This window comes from Schistocerca gregaria, chromosome 7 (assembly GCF_023897955.1).
Source record: "Schistocerca gregaria isolate iqSchGreg1 chromosome 7, iqSchGreg1.2, whole genome shotgun sequence".
In the NCBI taxonomy this organism is placed as follows: Eukaryota; Metazoa; Arthropoda; class Insecta; order Orthoptera; family Acrididae; genus Schistocerca; species Schistocerca gregaria.
Window position 1 is genome coordinate 117,211,150 of NC_064926.1, and position 19,429 is coordinate 117,230,578.

The window sequence follows — 19,429 nt, forward strand, 5'->3', positions numbered from 1 at the left end:
AGCATTTCGAAAGAGATGCTGAATGGTCCTAGCGAAGCGAAACGCTGTTGTCAGTTCTCTTCGCGCCAACTAATGAAAAGAAAGGTGCCTCAGATCCGCGCAAGCGCACTGCAGCGCCACAGCGGCACGAAATCGAAGCGGCTAGCAGCCGATAAAGGCATGCCAATCTTCACAGTACCGAAAAGTGTGGTTAGAGTACGCAATACTGTTCAAATTTAGCTGACCATGGGCTTCCATGAACGCATGATAACTATACAATATTGACTATATTCTGGAAAATGTCACATTATGTCATTTTATTCTCATTCACATCGACCTCTTGTTTTGGATTTTACGTTTCAGAATATGAGTTTGGGATGGAGTGTAGTACCACATTGTACAAATACATCTATAGAAATAACCGAAAAATTAGTCATTTTTTCTGTTTTCTGTCGTACCTTAGTTCCTTCAAAACTCATGGAGGTACATTGCGACTATGCAACTTATTGAAGGCACTTTCGTTATTGTTATATGCCCTTCACTTCCTTCATTCGTGATGATGCTTCACAAATAAAAGAAGTGAAACACGTATTAGAATAAACTGCCTTCAATAAGTTGCATAGATGTAACACATCTCCATGAACCTGAAGAATTGTTACAGTGTCAAAGGACAAGAAGATGGATAGAATTTGGTTGTAACTAACTCTTAGAGATCCAAATGATGAGGTAGCCTACTTCGCTATATGACACAACAACGATTTGGTTCATAAAAAGAAAATTTTAAAAAATCATCTTTCCAAGAGTGTGTGGCAAGTGCAGCTATAGAAGTTCATTGTAGTTTATAACATGCATCTGATGAATCAAAATGTTTCATATATGGTGATACAGTCTAAAAATATTGTGGCAGGAATCTTTCGTCTCTATCTACTGCTGTTAAGGATTCGACTGCAGATATATACTTGTGACAAGCTAAAGTAGAAAAACGACTGCTGCTAGTTTCATTCACAGCAATTTTAAATTGCCCTCTTAGATTTCTGTTTGACCACACCCTCGGAAATCGTTACGTATTCAGAAAAAAATGGTGAATTATTTGTGACAGGAGAAAATATAAAGGTCACTGTCAGTTGTTTCACACACAGCAAATTGCTGAGAAAGTGTGCTCTTACGTGTAAGTAACAATGAATATTTCAGAAAAATACTTTACTTCCATCATTAGCAAAGTCTCAGAATGTTTTACAAACACGAAGAGGAAAAAAAATATATTTGGCCCAGCAGTATGTGACTACACCACAGTTTGTTGCCTTATGTGCTTCGCTACTACAACTCGCATGCTATCGGCACTTTGTTTCATGTAATTCGATTCGAGAGAGACGCAGGCTGACTTCGTTGCCAAATGATGCGGGCGTAAGCAGCAAATACGTGAATTTTTGGAAGGTTTTCTCTATCAGACTTCACAAAATTCCTTTGCATTGTTACATAACAGTTTTAAATGCATTTTGATAATTAATTAGTAAACCATTCAGGGAAAAGAGTATGTGAAGTCACTAGTAATTTCAGCAAACACTCGTGTAATATATGTAAGCACAGCCAATGTCTTGATATTTAATGACCTTTGAACTCTTTATTGCATAAAATAGCAGGTATTTTGCGAGAATGTTGGCCGAAAACGTTTTTTATGTTGTTGTGGCGGCACCACAGTTTAAGATAGGAAAGTTAGATTTGGTGAAACATTTTGGAGCGCACAAGTTACAGCCAGGTGCAGGCCGGATTGCAGTAAGTTACATTGACCAGTGGTTGCAAAGTTGAATGCAGGCCACAGGGCTATCGACCCACTGAAAATAGTAAACACAGTGGTATGCATGTTGCAAGTTACAGGAAGAAGGGGCCCACTGGCGCAACAGGGGTGTGGTGCGTACATGACTCGGAGCAGTTTATTAGCAAAACAGAGGCACACAGCCAAATATAAATAGGTGCTGTTTTCTAACAAGATTCATTCACGTGTGGCAGCTCTCCTGGATGAGGGCGTGTGTCACACCACCGGGCTACACGTAGCAACAGATGGGGCGCCAGCATCCCAGTTCACGGCGGGTCGTTGGTTTGACCTTCAGAGCTCGATGCAGGGTCCGCAGCCAGCCAGCGGCGGGCCACTCTTCAGCTTGTACCGTGGGCAATTGTCTCGGCTCGCGACACACGCCAGAGACTTCCCGAGGCGAGAGCCACAGATTTGGATGCTGGATCGCAGGCAGTCGTTGCCGGCGTGATCTCAGCTATGCCAGCGAGGAAGGAAGCAGCGGGGTGCTCAGCGGCTCCCAGTGGAGCAGCGCTGAATCAATGGGGCAGAAGACTGCTGAGCCGGCTGTGGCGCAGCCCTGACGATGTGGTCCTACAAGGCCGACACACAGCAGTACATTGTACTGGTTCACTGGGACAGTGGCCTCAGCATTGTGGGACCCTGCAATGTGGACTGAGGTAAACGGAGTGCTGTAGTGGAAACAATGAATCATTTGGAAAGTTAGGGCCAAGTTTTAATACGGCACCTCTTGGCATCCTTCCATTACATTTGGTGTCAAAATAGCGGACGTCGTCTGTACAGTACAATGTTCGAGCCCATTGCCTGCATTATAGACACAATATGTGGTGAGTGCTGACAAAATTGTTCTTTTGAGTATTGGACGTTTCTTTCTTTTTTGTGTTTTATGTGTATGGCTTCTGTCAAGCCACATTGTAGATGTTTTGCATAGACATTGTATTTTTTGTTGTAAGAGTAAGTATTAGTGTATTTGAGGCAGTAAGATTTATTTTATTTTTATTTGTTTTCGTGGCATTTAATTACTTTTGTATTGGTTTGAGTATGATGTTACTGAATGTGATGATATGCAGCTGTAGGAAGTCAGGTTGTTCTTGTACTTAAATGTTTTGTTTCGGGACTAACTGGGAACGAAAGCAACACATTGGCTGAGTCAAAGACCCAAGGTGTGTTGAAACCAGAAACTGTGCGGATCTTGCTGGAAAAGATTGACAGCGGACAATACTCAGTTGAGAAATGAAGTAACATCTAGGAGTGAGCGGGAAACCGCATTTGATCAGTTGTTGTTGCCTAGGATGCACGAGATCGATCCAGCTGCCACGAGTCTGATTATTCCATTTCCTTGGAAGGCATCTGAGGATGTGCGTTCGTTTGTAGAGGACTTGGAAATTCCAGCTGTGATGAATGGTTGGCCTGATCAACAGTTTTTACATGTAGCCAAGATTGGATTGGCGGGTGAAGTGAAGACATATGAAGGTGTTCTGAGACCATAAGGAAGGCAGGGCAGTTTAAGCAGTTAAGGGAAGGGCTTTTACAAAGGTACAAAAAGCAGAATAGCGCTCGGTACTTTAGAGAGAGGTTAAGTACAATGTAAAAGAGATAGGGGGAGACGATGGAGAAATTTGTGGGCAGGATATGGGAAATTAATGAGTACACTTACGAGCTGGGTCAGAGCGATGAAGCAAATGGTGTTCTGTTGTAGGAGGCTGTGCAAAGGGCACTTGACGTATTTTTGAGAAGGCGCATATGTCACGGAAAGTGTGTGAAGGGACTCTGAAAGATTTGTATTCGGCCATTCAGCTGACAATTCAATGTGAGGAAATAGGTGTGGCAACAGGGCTACGCAAGAGAAAAACAATGTTTACAACTGGTATAAAATGTTATAAGTGTGGTTGTATGGACATGTGCAGAGGCGATGTACCCAGTCACCAAGGAATAAAGGAAGGGGAGGAAATCAGTAGCGTGGAGGATGGAGAAGTGGAGATAGGAGAGGTGAACAATCGTTAAACGACAAAGGGGGATCAAGGCGCACCTAAAGGAATTCCCATTTAATTTCAATGCTATGAATACATATGCAGAGGTGTAATGTTCAGTGGCAGGCTCCATAGGAACTAAAAAGTTTAACATTTTGTTGGACACAGGTGCGCAAGTGTCAGTGGGTACTAAGAATATAATGGGATGAAGGAAGTTAGATCCACCATGTTATAGGTTGCGTGGAGTGGGGGATAAGGAGGTCACGCCTTTGGGGTCGGTGACAGTCGGCTTTCGAATGGAGGAAGACCGATTTAATGCATACATGGAGGTAGTACCATGGGTAAGCGAGGGCTACGACGTGATCCTAGAGGTAGATTTCTTGCATCAGCATCATGCCAAAATAGGCCTTGGACAACGAACTGTATAACTTGGTGGAATGTTATTTCAACTAGGGGAAACTTGTCAATGCAGAGCTGTCGTGAGGGGCGTTCAACATAATGAACAAACCAATTGAACCACGTACATAAGCATTAAGGCTTAATTCGCATGAGTGTGTGTCTAGTGGCACCGCGAAGTGTGGAGTCGAATCTACCTGTGGGTACGGTATGTGTTACTAAAGCATTGGAGGACAATGAAGTTTTGGATCCATTGGGTTGTTTTGTGAAACGTAGTGTTGTACCCTAGAGGAGGGAAACGATGGGCCAGTAGTTCCCGTGAACGTGGATAATTTTAGCGCTGCAGTCGCTAATTTGAGGAAAGGAGTTTTAGTATCAAATTTTGGATGTGCCAGGTAATGAAGACTGGTGTTTGAGAGGTAGGCGAAGCGATCAACCACTAACTGCTGATAGAAGTGCATTGAGTTACAAAATTAACCATTTGAAAGGAGGTGAAAGAGAGCATATGGAAGAATTTTTGTGGGAATTTAAGGATTTGTTTTTTCCACAAGGGCCGTTACTAGCAACTCCATTAGTGCAATGTACGATACCAACAGGGAATGAAGCACCTGTTTACCGTAAACCATACAGAATACCGAGGGATTTTCAGCTGATTGTGGAGGATTTCATTCATCAGCAGCTTGTGGACGGTATTATAGAGCATAGTTGCTGGGGAGCAGGCATTGTCGTTGTGCCTAAAAAATCTGCGGATGGAACTAAGAAATACAGGTTCTGTTGTGACTACCGACACCTCAATAATAAGATAAGACAGTAACTGATGCATACCACATTCCAGACATATCGAAGACTTTGGATCACTTAGGACAGTACCAGTAATTTTCTACGATGTATTTGACAAGTGGTTCTCATCAGTTACAGGTGGCTCCAGAGGATTGTCCGAAAGCTGCTTTCTCTACACCTGGAGGCCATTCCCAGTACATTAGAATGCCATTCGGTTTGAAAAACGTTCCGGCAACGTTTCAGAGGTTGCTCGACAGTGTCTTGAGGGGTTTGAAACCACGGCAGTGTCTGGTCTATTTGGATGACATTATAGTGTTTTCAAGTAGTATGGAGCAACATAGACAGCGGTTAAGGGAAGTCTTTATGAGGTTAAGAGCAGCTCGTTTGACGTTTAGCCCGGAGAAGAGTCATTTTGTATTAGAAGAAGTAAAATATTTGGGCCATATTATCAGTAAGGACGGAGTGCGAACAGATCAGAGGTTGGTACAGGCTGCAAGGGATTTTCGGGAACTGAAAGCAGTTAAGGAAGTGCAGTCATTCATCGGAATTTGCAATTTCTATCGAAAGTTCGTGAAGGGTTTTGCAGATTTAGCACAGCTGTTCATGCGATTGTTACAGACAGGTGGTAAATTTGAGTGGAGAGAAGAGTACCAGAAAGCATTTGACAAACTGAAAGAAGTGTTAACATCAAGTCCAGGTCTAGTGATTCCAGATTTTGAAAAGGAGTTCATACTAGCATGTGATGCATCGAATCAAGCATTGGGGTATGTTCTTTGTTAGGAAGTTGATGGGAAAGAAAATCCTATAGCCTATGCATCTAGGCAGTTGAATGCAGCAGAGAGGAATTACTCAAAAACTGAGAGGGAGATGCTTAACGTAATCTATGGAATCACATATTTTAAATGTGTTTTATATGGGAGAAGATTTCGGGTAGTGACAGTTGAAGAGGTTGTTAGGGTTGAAGGATCTGTCCACTAGAATCGCTCAATGGGCTGTGAGGCTTAGTGAATTCGACTATAAGGTGGTGCACAAGGCTGGGATGAAGCACGGTAATGCAGATGCACTGAGTAGGAAAGTAGCAAAAGTAGCAGTCATAGGTTATGACGTAGCAGGATGGCAAGAATTACAGGATGCGGACAGCGATTGTAAATTATATTGGACACAGCCACAATTTAATATGTGCGACGGTCTTCTGTGCAGGGATACGAAGTTAGGGCCAAGCCAAGGGTAGTAGTGCCAGCGAAGTTGAGGGATGAGGTTTTCAAGGAAGCACTTGATCATGTGTTATCTGGTCATGGAGGGTGTAGAGCGACGAATAGGAGAGTGTCGGAGAGGTATTGGTGGATAGGTAGGAAAGAAGCTGTGGATCAGTATGTTAGGAATTGTATACCATGTGCACAGAGAGCAGATTTGAGTCGGAAACAGATACAGCTGCAACGATTACTGGAAGCAACATGTCCATTCTCTATGCTAGGGACTGATGTCTTAGGACCTTTTAGTTGAACATCACCAGGGAACAGATTCGCTCAGACAATAATAGACCATTTTTCGAGGTACGTGGAGATGGTGGCTACGCCAAATCAACAGGCAGCAATGGTCGCAAAGGCATTAGTAAACAACTGGATTTTGAAGTCTGGAGTACCAGAGACAATAATTACTGACCAAGGGACCAACTTCATGTGGTATTTAATGAAGGAACTGTGTAAGTTGTTGAACATAAAGAAGTTGAGAATGAGTGTGTTGCATCAACAGGCCAACGGAAGGACATAACGGGTACACAGAACAATTGGGAAGATGCTGTGTTTTTATGTGGATTCTCATCACCATCAGTGGGACGAGTGTTTGAAGCATATTGTATGCACATACAATGCAAAAGTCCATACAAATACAAGTTTGTCTCCATATGAAGTAGTGTATGGGCGAAAAATGCCGTCACCGTTTGATTTAGTGAAACTACAGAAAGGAAGGACTGGTGAATCTGTACGCCAATTCACAAGGACAATTCGGGATGTTTGGAAACAGGTACAAAAGTCAAATACAAAAGCTTTGTAAAGGCAGGAAGACGCAGTAAAGTGGAAAGTTTACAGCAGTATAGAGTGGGGCAAAGGGTAATGCTGTTCAGCCCCTATACGCAAAAAGGGAAAACGAAGAAGTTCCTCACGAGGTATCAAGGGCCATACCAAGTTGTTGAAATCACATCTCTCGTTAATGTTAAGCTTCAGCTGCCAACTAGAACAACAATAGTACACATTGGGCGGTTACAGCCATTTAATGGTTGCCTGGATGTAATTCCAGGCCTGTCACAGGAAGGAAAGAGGAAGAAGAGAGAGTGAAGAGAGGTGCTAAGCTCAGAGAAAACCAGGAAGATACAGTACAGCTTGAAGTACCGTATGCTTTGAGATCTAGAAAGTAGAGGAGTATTTGTAGCGATTTTTGTTTTCTTGTTATGTATCATTGCGTTTGCATAGATTAATTAGGCATTGTTTTTGTGTGTGTTTTCGAGTATTGTGGGCCTGCTAGAGGCAGCAGCCCTTTTCGAGAGGGAGAAAAGGTGATGGTGATCACTGTCCTCAGGTCATTGAAAAGACAAGTGGAGTGTCTGACGTACATGGAGTGTTCTTGGAGGAGAAATCAAACACAGTTCTGGAGAAATAAATGCGTCAGAGTAAATTTAGAGGCAAAGGCGTAATAAATAAGTGTTGAACAATGTCAGAGTCGTACGATTTCCTGTTTAAACTTTTAGTTATCGACAGTGCTGGGTCAGGTAAGTCGTGTTTATTGCACCAGTTAATATAATGCAAATTTAAGGATGAAAGTGGTCACACAATTGGTGTTGGGTTTGGATCAAAAATAGTGACTGTTGGAGGAAAATCTGTGAAGCTACAAATATGGGACACGTGCACAGTGCAGTTATCTTTAACAAGGAGGAAAGGAATAGACTGTCCAAGGGACATTGTGGAACCAAGATTGAGCTTGTGACAGGTCGGGATGCATCGGATCGTCTCCATCTACAAGAATTTGGTAGTAGTAGTAAGTTATTTTGAGCAGGGAGTATTTGCAGAAGCGAAACGTATAGAGCTCGAGAGGAGCGGAATTTTGATCAATGGAACTAAGTGTAACATAACAGGACCAACTTTCCATCTGCCAGCGTCAACTTCAGGAGTCACGCAATTGAATGTTATGTAGCCATAGCTGTACTGGCCAAAAGCCACTTTAGAGTTTTTGCCAAGGCAGAATCTGATCTTGTTAAATCGAACTGTGGAGCCAGGTCCGTTGAGATCCATAAACCAGTTCGTTTTAGAGCAAGAGGGGCGCATATCAGCCTAACAGCTTTTGCAGCATGTCGCTCAGTATAGGGAAAAGCAATGGCAAATAACGATCATTTTGAGCACCTCTGTGCCAAATGTCATCGCAGCCTTAACTTTGTTAAGTGTTGTTTTCTTTCTGATCAGGCGGAGAGCTAATTCCAAAAGGGAACCAAGGGTAGTCCACGTCCCAGTGGATTGGATAGCGAGGGCGTGAGATGAGTAGGTAAATGCCATAGGTGTCGACTCAAACAAGTTAAGAGCTAGTTAGGCGTCGATCCGGGGACTGGGTCTTTCTGAAGAGGAGAATAATGTAGCGTCACCACAGTTTAAGATGGGGAAGTTAGATTTGGTGCAATATTTCGTAGCACACAACTTACAGCCACGTGCGGGCCGTATTGCAGTAAGTTACGTTGACCAGCGATTGCGAAGTGGAATGGAGACCATAGGGCCACCGAACTGCAGAAAACAGTAAACACAGCAGTATGCCGGTCGCAAGTAACAGGAAGAAGGGACCCAATGGTGCAACCGGGGTGTGGTGGGTGTGTGACTCAGAGTGATGCATTAGCAAAACAGAGGTGCACAACAGAGTATAAATAGATGCCGTTTTCTATTCATTCAAGTGTGGCAGCTCTCCTGGATGGCGGGGTGTGTTACACCACTGAGCTACACGCAACAACAGGTGGGGCTGCAGCATCCTAGTCCATGGTGGGTCATTGGTTCGACCCTCTGAGCCTGACGTGGGGTCCGCAGTCAGCCAGGGCAGGCCACTCTTCAGCTCGCTACCGCGGGTAGGCGTCTCGGCTCCCGACACACGCCAGAGACTTCCCAAGGAGAGGGCCGCAGATTCGGACTCCGGATCGTGGGCGGTCTTTGCCGGCACAATCTCAGCTACACCAGCGTGGAATGAAGCAGCAGGCAGCTCGGCAGCTCCCAGTGGAGCAGCGCTGAGTCGACGGGGAAGAAGACCGCTGAGCCAGTGGCGGCATAGCCCTGACAACGTGGTCCTACAAGGCCGACACACAGCAGCGTGTTGTACTGGGTCGCTGGGGCAGTGGCCTCAGCTTTGTGGGACCCTGTGACACGGACCGAGGTGAACGGAGCACTGTAGTGGAAACAATGGCTCATTAGGAAAGTTCTAGCTGAGTTTTAATACAGAACATCTTGGCAACCACCCACTACGTTCGATTTCTTCCCGCTACATTTGGTCATCCTGATACATTCGGTGGCAGAAGTCGCCACTACATTGTAATCATTTGCAGTAACAATCTAACTTAATCATATTTCTAACAAAGGAAAATAGACTATTATGAACGCACTTTCCGACCAGACACGTCATGTGTTGATTGTTTATTAACACAATCACCAAATCCAAAGCTAAAACCTCTCAGTATGTTTAAAATAACAACTTGTCGGTGTAAATAAACCACAGGTCACCGAATGACAGGGCTATACCGAAATCCAAAACCTCTTGTCACAGTTGTCAAAAAATCGGCGGGAACAGCATTTGGTAACAGGTCTCAGAAACTTACTGAATAGGAAATTCGGATAAAGAACCAAAAATGACGTCACTACCGCGACTAATCTACTGCACGGATCGGTATGAACGATATAGAATAGGGCTCCAGGGCTGGTACTACATTGTGAAGCCGCCTGTGGAAGCGCCTTCTGACGTAGTTGGGTGGGCAGAGTGGGCTCTCTCTCTCTCGTTTACTAACAGACTGTACAACCTAACACCGGATAATGACTTCTGTGTGCATGGATGAGGTTACCAGGGGCCCTATCTGCATCTTCCCCCCATTTTGCCGATCGTTTCGGTACGCGAGCGTACCGAACAGTCTTGTTTTCCAAACAGAGTCCCAACACTATTGAGTAGGAATTTCGAAAGCGGTGCCGTGTTGCCTTCTGCAACACATACATATACACACATACAAAAAACAGAGCAAACGCTCTCCAAATGTTGAGGCCACTGGATACAGTCGAGTACAGTGCTATACTGCGCCTCCGGATCAGTGCATTTGGGCTAAGTGTTGGCAGCTGTGCTACATTTACAATCAGTTTTAGAACACAGAACGAGAGGTTATGTCATGATCGCATGGATAGAACTGACATTAAAAATCGATAGAACTGCGAAAAATGATGGGGAATAGGTATAAATTGACCGAATATACTCTGAAATCTGGGGAAATTGAGGAGGTACTTGCGTATCTTCTGGTTCGCGTAGAGCAGTTTCTACATGGAAACAAGTATGCGGCAGCAAAAGAAATCCGAGAAAACGTCGACATGGAAGCGAAGGGAATCAGGAAAGCACTCAATTTTTTTCCGTCGAGGTAGCATTATACTGTATGTCTATTGAGCAACCAGTGATGTATGCGAGTTGACTACTGTATTTGATACTTTTCAGGAAGACACAGAACCATCCATCTCTAAACTTACTTGCATCTGCGCTAAAGGATAACAGAGAGTGGACAGGGTGATCGATTGAGATGGAGCTATAATGAGATACAATTTAATGGTAGACTGATGATGCATTCTAGAGGGGGAGAAGTTCTGCAAGTCAATTTTTCCACAGGATCCATCAGTCAAGTGACATAGCCTGCATTCGACTCATATACAACAGTATGTTGTTCGTGTGGTTTAAAGCACTGTCTACTTGCGATCGTTAACGGTAAAGCTGTCGGTCATAAGAGGACTTCCAACTCATGTGTGATGAAACGTGGCACACTCCTCTAAAGGAACTATCATTTATGCAATGTACTCCACCCCCCGTGTAGCATCTTGGGTGTAAAATCGAGACTTAAGCGTCATAACTAAGTTAGTGATAGGTTCTTGTGAGGTACTGCATTCCCCGTGTATACATTTGCCTGAAAATGTGATGTTTACAGGGTTAGTGGCAGAATGACTTGTAATTTTCACGTCTGACGCTGCTGGTATGCGTTTATCTGTTTCCTTGTAACAGGAATCCCTGGTTACTAATGATCATATTATATAGGCCTGATGCAGGCATACTATAATTTCTGACCCATGATTGGATGTGAACAGTGGACGCTATACATCTCTGGAAAGCTATATTGTGCTTGTATCATGCAGAGCAAATGTTTTACAGAAGTTGTTTTCTTGTTTTACAGTTCGATAACATAGTTTATCGTAGAGAAACTGGAAAGAAGGATGTATGTCATGTGCTTGAAAAATATATCTTACAATGGAATAATAAGAGCGCTACATTCCATATGACTGATAGGTCGGAAATGCAAGCAATCTAACATTGCAGCCAATTTTAAGTGCAGAACGCTTTAGCCTTAGGAGTGCATGTGTTTATGTTCGCTTTTACCAATGCCTTCCAGGTACTGATCCTGGATTCTGGAATAATACTTTGAAATTTGATAGTTTGGTTGATTTACATAAAAAATTCTTCATACTCCATCCATCTGGAGATCCATCACGCATAAAAATCATTCATTTCTTGTTCTTCTTAACAGTCTACTATTACATCATGATACTTTCAAGTCTGTTGCTATACATCGATAAGGAGAGCTAACCTCCTCGACATGGACGCATCTTGAGAAATCTTGTGAACTTGAATGAGTGAGGACTCAGCAAGCTCCATTCATTCATGAGCTGTGGAAAGTAGCAGTCTACTTCTAGTGGGTTGCCGATTACATTGGTAATGGTGCTGCAGGGCGGGTTGGTCAATGACATTCTGTGGAGGGTCTTTCACTCTCTAATTTTGCCCTAAGACAGCGAGAATGTTCTGTGACTCCCATATGCATAGAGATAGATCGTAAATTAAACACTATGCTTGAGGTGTTAAAAATATGTAGAGCGCTGTCTGATATACTTTGATGGTGTATGTGTTTGGGAATTAACAACGAATGGATGTACTGCACTGTCATCTATCCAAGTTCACAATGAGACTCACAAAGTGGAGAAGGGGTGGTTTAACTACGTTAGTGAAATTGGGAAACATGCTGTTGCAGCATTTGTTGGTGTTGAAATTACTGTAGAACTGCTAAACTGTTTACACTATCAACTGTGACGCTCATTATTAGAGTACAGTGATGGTGTCTTTTCCATCCCATCCGCCCACTGGTGCGCTATTGGTTACCACATAACGATTGACTGACTTCACTTGTTTGAGTAGGAGAAAGAGTTTTGGCGGAGGGACAGCACTTTCTGGGGATGGATAGCACCGAAACTACGATCGGATACATGAGTGCCATGTGAGGAATCAGTCAAAACGGAATGCAGAGCCATCAGGTATTCCATCACTGTGACAGATGAGTTTAAATATAGAGCTCATGAATCACTTTTGGACAGCAGTTCAGGAACTCTCTTCAACGCCGCAGAAATTCCTCCAATTTGCTTATGTTGTAACTTGTAATTCTCTTTTATTTAAAATCATCCAGTGTTTGTGTGTGTGTGTATGGCGTGTTATGGCAGCAGCAGTAATAACATGATTTACATGGTGCAATGTCTAGTTTTCTGCGAGAGGCCGTGGATCAGAACATCTTAATGTCAGTTTAGAACCTGACATAGACCTCGAAGTCGTGACAGAAAAACAAAATGTACAGTGATGTACAAAGCATGCTACAGCAGAAACAAATAATGTTTCAAACAATGAGATGGGGCCACAGGGAGCGTCTCTTGCGATTTACGGTATAGTCCACGGGATACCATCATCGCCCTACAGTACAGGTGATGGAACTTTAACCTGGTCTCTGCAGTGGATCAATACCAGTATATTTAATAGGATTGTCCCACACCGACAGCAGCAGCAACAGCAGCAGCAGTAGTTTGGTGGGTGAATTCATTGATAGACAGGCTGCCCTGTTAGAATTGCTAGGAGGAATGCACCCTGTGCTATTCTGGGAAGCACTGCGACATCCCTCACTCCGCACTGGACCCCTGCCACAGCTATGCATCATCACGCCAGCATTGGTGCCTAGGTGAGTTCTATATCAGATGAAGTTAGAGGAGCTTTTGTAGTTCGTAATTTTTCTCTGTTGAATGGTACAGAATAACGATGATAGCATGTTGGGCTGATAGATATGAATGGTCACGGATGTGCTTCGGACTATAGTATCTGTATCTGATTTGGAGACCCACCACAATACACGCATTTCCACTGAATGGTCAAAACACGGTCCTGTTGCACCAACTCAGGTCATTCTGTTTCTAACAGGTTGCAGAAGGTGGTGGATATGGCTTTCTCCGACTTATTCCCAGTTCCTACTTAAATTGGAATGATCACATGTGCAAAGCTGTAAAAATGGGAGCAGTTGCAAGATGCATAGGGGCTGACTAAAACCACATTGCAATTTTATTCTAGCAGATGGGCTCGAGAAAGGTGACTCGTTTCGAGATATGAGAGTGCCAGAAATATAATCCACTTGTGGCTGTGATCCACTGCAGGTATGTGGTTGAATGGAAGAACTTGATTCCAAATCATAGATATCATTTCTAGCAGGTAGCGTAACACTAGAAATCTGAAGAGGTAGTGTACATTTCTTACGACCTCAATCAGCACACCATCTACTACTGTTTCTGATCCTTCTCAATCAGTCACCGCTTATAACGCAGTCGAAATATTGCAGAAACTATGACATGGTCTCGAGATAGGATACGTTACAAATACTATAGAAATATCTAACTGCAGCGGTATGTGGGAGTTGCAGATAGCAAAAATGGTTCAAATAGCTCTGAGCACTATGGGACTTAACATCTGTGGTCATCAGTTCCCTAGAACTTAGAACTACTTAAACCTAACTAACCTAAGGACTCCACAAACATCCATGCCCGAGGCAGGATTCGAACCTGCGACCGTAGCGGTCACGCGGTTCCAGACTGAAGCGCCTAGAACCACATGGCCACACCGATTGGCTGCAGATAGCAGTTTCATAACACTTTCCTTAGCCGAATCACTTTCAAAATTCAGCGAATTTATCACAATCTTGCATCGTGGGTTATGTGTAACAGAAGTGCCGGTCTGATAATATATGCGCGCTCCTACGATCACCGTCTCGGTATTTGTCTGAAAAAAACCCAATTCATTCGGAGGTTATAAACCCAGTATAGCTTTTAACATGAATACTTGAGTGCACTTGTGGAACCAAGACTGCTTGTGACAGTAACATACAGTAGTTTTTGGGATCGGGTTTCTTAACATCTGGCAGTTTGTAAGACGATTAAACCTCTTTTTCTAAAACACAGCGGTAGCACTCGCAAGAAAAACGTATTAGACATACGCACCCATCGTTGATTTTCGGACAGTATTATTTTGTAACGTAGGCAATCAGTTATTGATGAAGTGTTATACTTAGTAGTAGTAGGAGATGTATGATAGGTTCAGCTTGAGCATCAGGCTTATAAAGTATGTGTTTCTGTTCTGACGTATGCAGAGGAAATGACTGTGGAATACTGTGAAAGCAGAGGGAAGAGTATCTCAATTCATAAGAGTGGTAGATATATTTCTATTTACAAAGCCACGGCCATCAGAAGGATGTGTTTCCGATACTTCGCTCATTGTCAAATGTCATTCAACAGAAACTGTAATTGTAACATTTAATTGTAAGTACAATGATAAAACATATACGTGCCCAGTTTTTTAGGATGATTCCGTCCAAGCAGGCCTGTGATGGGAATGATTCACGTTTCAGGAACGGCAGGATCTTTTCCGAATGAAAAGGTCTGTTGGAATGCAGGAATGTAGCTGAGTTAACTGTCTCGTCCTCTAGGCGGCAGAATAGCGGACTAATACTTAGTATGTGTTGGACAGCTTTCGTGATAGCATGGAAATTTGAGAAGATTGAAAATGAAGATGTGTTTGCGCTGAACTGTTATTCCCTCCCATGTAGATTATTTAGTTGACTGCTTCCGTACATTTCACGCGTTTATTTACTTGAGGGAACATCGATTGTGGTGTGTGCTTCAAGCAGGTGAAAAACACGTTGCTGGTTCTCTAGCCATGAGAAACACCTTAGTTGACTTTATAAATAATAGGGATGGTTTGGAATCTGTTACATCACGAACATTGCTATTCGCGAGTGGAAATATCAGTTTCCTTTATTTGTTTCGAGTTCTCACATAAAGGTCTTCGCAGACAGGACAAGTTTCTAGTTACTCAGTGGTGTAGAGCACACACTACTTCGCTAAACTTTGGGGTTTGTAGAGAAATAATTTCCAGTCTATATCTTTGGAATTGTCCGCAGCTCGTGGTCTCGCGGTAGCGTTCTCGCTTCCCAAGTACGGGGTCCTGGGTTCGATTCCCGGCGGGGTCAGGGATTTTTCCTGCCTCGAGATGACTGGGTGTTGTTGTGTCATCTTCATCATCATCATTCATCCCCATTACGGTCGAAGGAAGGCAAGGGATAACCACCTCCACTAGGACCTTGCCTGGTAAGGCGGCGCGGGTCTCCTGCGTCGCTCCCCTATGCTATGTAAAGAAGTATGGGACTCATCATCATACAAGCTGAGACATCAAGAAACTGAGCGATAACTATTTCTGGGACACTGTGAAATTTCCGAGAGGTCGACTCAGTTCTTATTTTACATAGCCATGTGACATCAGTATAAGACAGAGAACCTTGTTAGATGTACTTGCGATGGTTTGTTGCTATGTGCGCACATTTCGCGGCGTTGTGTCAGTCATACTGGACAGTTAAGCACCGTTAGAGCATCTTGCATGGTAAGCTAGGAAAAATGCACCCTGTGCTATTCGGTGACGTCAGTATACCCAGGTATTGCATGAGCAATGGTAAAACACACATGCTTCCCAGAGGTGTCTCGCACACGGGACTGGCGTGAGCACGAGTTGGAATTCGGTGACATCAGTATAACACTCGGAGAACTCTAACTGTATACCCAAAAATAGAATCAACGAATACTGAGCCTCCATTTATCTCATGTGAAGCTGTTCAAGGAGGAGATGGATCTTGAGGAGTACTAAAATATTGTAAACCATATGCCAAGGAGTTAAGTCTAACAAGTTGTTGTGATTTTAATTGTATTTTATTATTGTGAATGAGTTATTATCTCTTTCTGTTAATTAAGCATAGTTAGAACCCTTTCTGCCAAAAGGACATTAAAACTGGGAAATGATGGTTGTGGCTGTTCTCTTGATTGTCTTAAATGAATGTCTTTCTTTCCCTGTGGGTAGTTAAGAAGCAAAATTGTAACTGTTTTTTGTGGTGATATCCTCACCCATTTGTAATTTCCTTTCTTCACATGTGTCTACTTGTGCTCTAGGTGAGACCATTCGCCACAGACGAGACCAATCGTTATGCACCAAAGGCTCCTACATCTCCTTCCCCTCCTGACAATCAGTTTAAGGGGGGGGGGGGGAGGGTGTGTGGTTACGGCGTCACACCGAGTGTCAGTGTCTGAAATGCCTGCCATGGACAGCAGCTTAGAAAAGCACACAGCTGGAGTATACTAATTGTCTACCAGAGGTGAAAGAAGGTGCTTTGGTGGATGACACAAGGCAGTCTGATGCTTTTCAAGGATGAGTCGATTGAGATACCGGTCCTCGTCCAGGAAGGAATAAACAGTCCCAGCACACTGATGTGTGCAGACATTGGCGGGGATCTGTGTCTTGGACATACAGTATAATGGCAAATGGTTGTTACAGAGAATAGGACAGAATGACGTAGGAGTTAGTTGGAGTGAAGAGTATCATATACTGCAACAGTGTTCTGCTTGCTTTGGATGAAATATTGTGCCTTCTGTAAACACTCTGCTTTGGGTACTAAATTTGTACCTGCGACTAAACATCTTGTCCTAGGAACGGAGTTGTTTTGAACTTGGTATGCATTGACAAACTTGTCTGCTGCGTGAGTTCTAGTGTTCTGAGCTTGCAGGGCTTTCTTTCCACTGGTGTTGCGCATTAAATCTGTTTCCATATGTGTGGAAAATAGAACCTTGCACTTCATTGAAAATAAAAGTTCGGCCACTACGATATTTGTCAAGTACACTAAAAAAAATTGAAATGATCATATGGCATTTATTGGCTGGGATATCCCCTTTAGGGATCAGCTATCATATTGCAAGTGTTTCTAGTTGACAGCATTTCGGCGACTTATGTGTCAGTGATGTTGAAAATGATGATGAAGGACACACAGCACCCTGTCTCCTGTCGGGAATCGAACCTGTGCTACCAAGGCGGACAGGTATGCTGCAGCAGTTACTTGATGGACGGAAATTCCCCAAAAATGTGTTAACTGGGTAGGTCGTTATTCTAATTGAGCTTTGTAGTTGAGTTATCGAGATATTGTGGTCTTTTCATGTTTCAAAATCATAGTTGTTTATCGCTTGTCATATGGTACATCAGAAGTTATGCTTTCACATGTCTTTTTGACCTTTCTATTTGGGTGGATTTGAGATACTAAGATTGCAGAATTTGCCTGATGGAGGAATCTGATCAAATTAAATTGTGATTTTGCATGCTCCTAGCACATGACTTGGGTAGGACAGTTAGGGCTTGTCTGATGTGTTTGAGGCTCATCTGAGCAGCGCTTATGGTTTAATAAGAAACATTGACTCAGGCCACTGTGTTAGCAATGAATGAAATTCAGACCAAATCACTATCGTTGGCTTGTCATTTGGAGCCTTTTTACCTGCTCGTTTTGGTGACTGGGCAAGAATTGAAAATCTGAACTGTGGAATGTGTATTTGTAACGAAATTTTTGTTTTGGCGTTATTAGCCATTTGTAACAGGCTTGTCATTTGGAGCCTTTTTACCTGCTCGTTTTGGTGACTGGGCAAGAATTGAAAATCTGAACTGTGGAATGTGTATTTGTAACGAAATTTTTGTTTTGGCGTTATTAGCCATTTGTAACAGGCTTCAGAACAATGTGTGGAGTTGAGCTCTCAAGATATATTGAAGCTGTTGGATACCAAATATTATGGTACAGGCAGTGAACCGTGGTGGTGTTATTTGTTACAATATTATAGCAACTGATGCCTGATGTTACATAATTCTATTGCTTTCTGGGAAGTTAACAGGTAACTAATATTTTATTGGTATCCTGGATATTTATTGATATTAAGTATTTTGTTTCCTATTTTTAAATTATTGCAACTTTTCAAATTTGATGTTATAAGAAACAAGTGACTGGTATTTAATTGCTATCCTGTATGTTCACTGACAGGTTTTTCTTTCTTATTTTTGAATTACTCAGCTATTTCACATTTGATGTGTAGTACCACATTCTGTGTCTCATGCCTTCCTGGAAGGCAAGGCTGTCAAAAGAAAATAAATGAAAGTGGTTTGAGCATGTATTCTCCTCTTAATCCAGCACCACCCACTCTGTCTGCAATCCTGTTCTTGTTACACTGTATTTTAATCTCTTTTTATCATACATTAAGTAATCCAACTGAAAGATACATGAGAGAAGCTTTGGTGATTTTACTGAACTTATTGTTATTTGGATACAGAATGTCAAAGATTTACAGATCACACCAACAGGATTTTCACCACTTGAAAGTATGTGCAATAAAATGCCTGCTAATTTTATCTAAGAAAATATAGAATACCCTTCCTATAAAATTAAGTAATCACATGAAAGGGAAGACATTTTCAGTTAAACCATAAAAAATAAGGTGAAATGAGAAAAAAGGCATAACGCAAAAGGTAGGTTATCATTGACAATATGGGAGACCTAGTCTCAGTTAGACTCAAGAAAAATAGAAAATCTTGGTTTCTAAAATAAAAAAAGGAAATTGTTTCTGAAATGTTGAAGAATTCTCATCCAAGTCCATACACACTGACTTATCCTAAATCTAAAAAAGATTTATCTTATATAATGTCGCCAAATTAATGATTTATCAACACTATAACTGAAATCACATTTTGTATGTATTCTTTATCACATTAAAAAAAATATAACTACTACATTGTTTGTCATGTCAGATATACCATACCTAAATTGGATACATTGCTACTCTTTTCTGTCAACTGTCGAAAAGTCAATTAATAAAGCAAAACTTGGAAAATTAATTGAAAATCAGTAGTTATACAGTCTTACTTTCTGGTGCTCATTGAACTCTGTACAAGGTCATATCTGAAGTTATAGTAATCTGGACATTTATACTTATTGCTACACCTCAGCTGTTACAGTAAATTGTGGTCGCAATATTATGTTAATGCCATAGAAAAGAATTTAACTCTCATGTAATGCCATCATAAAATTTTT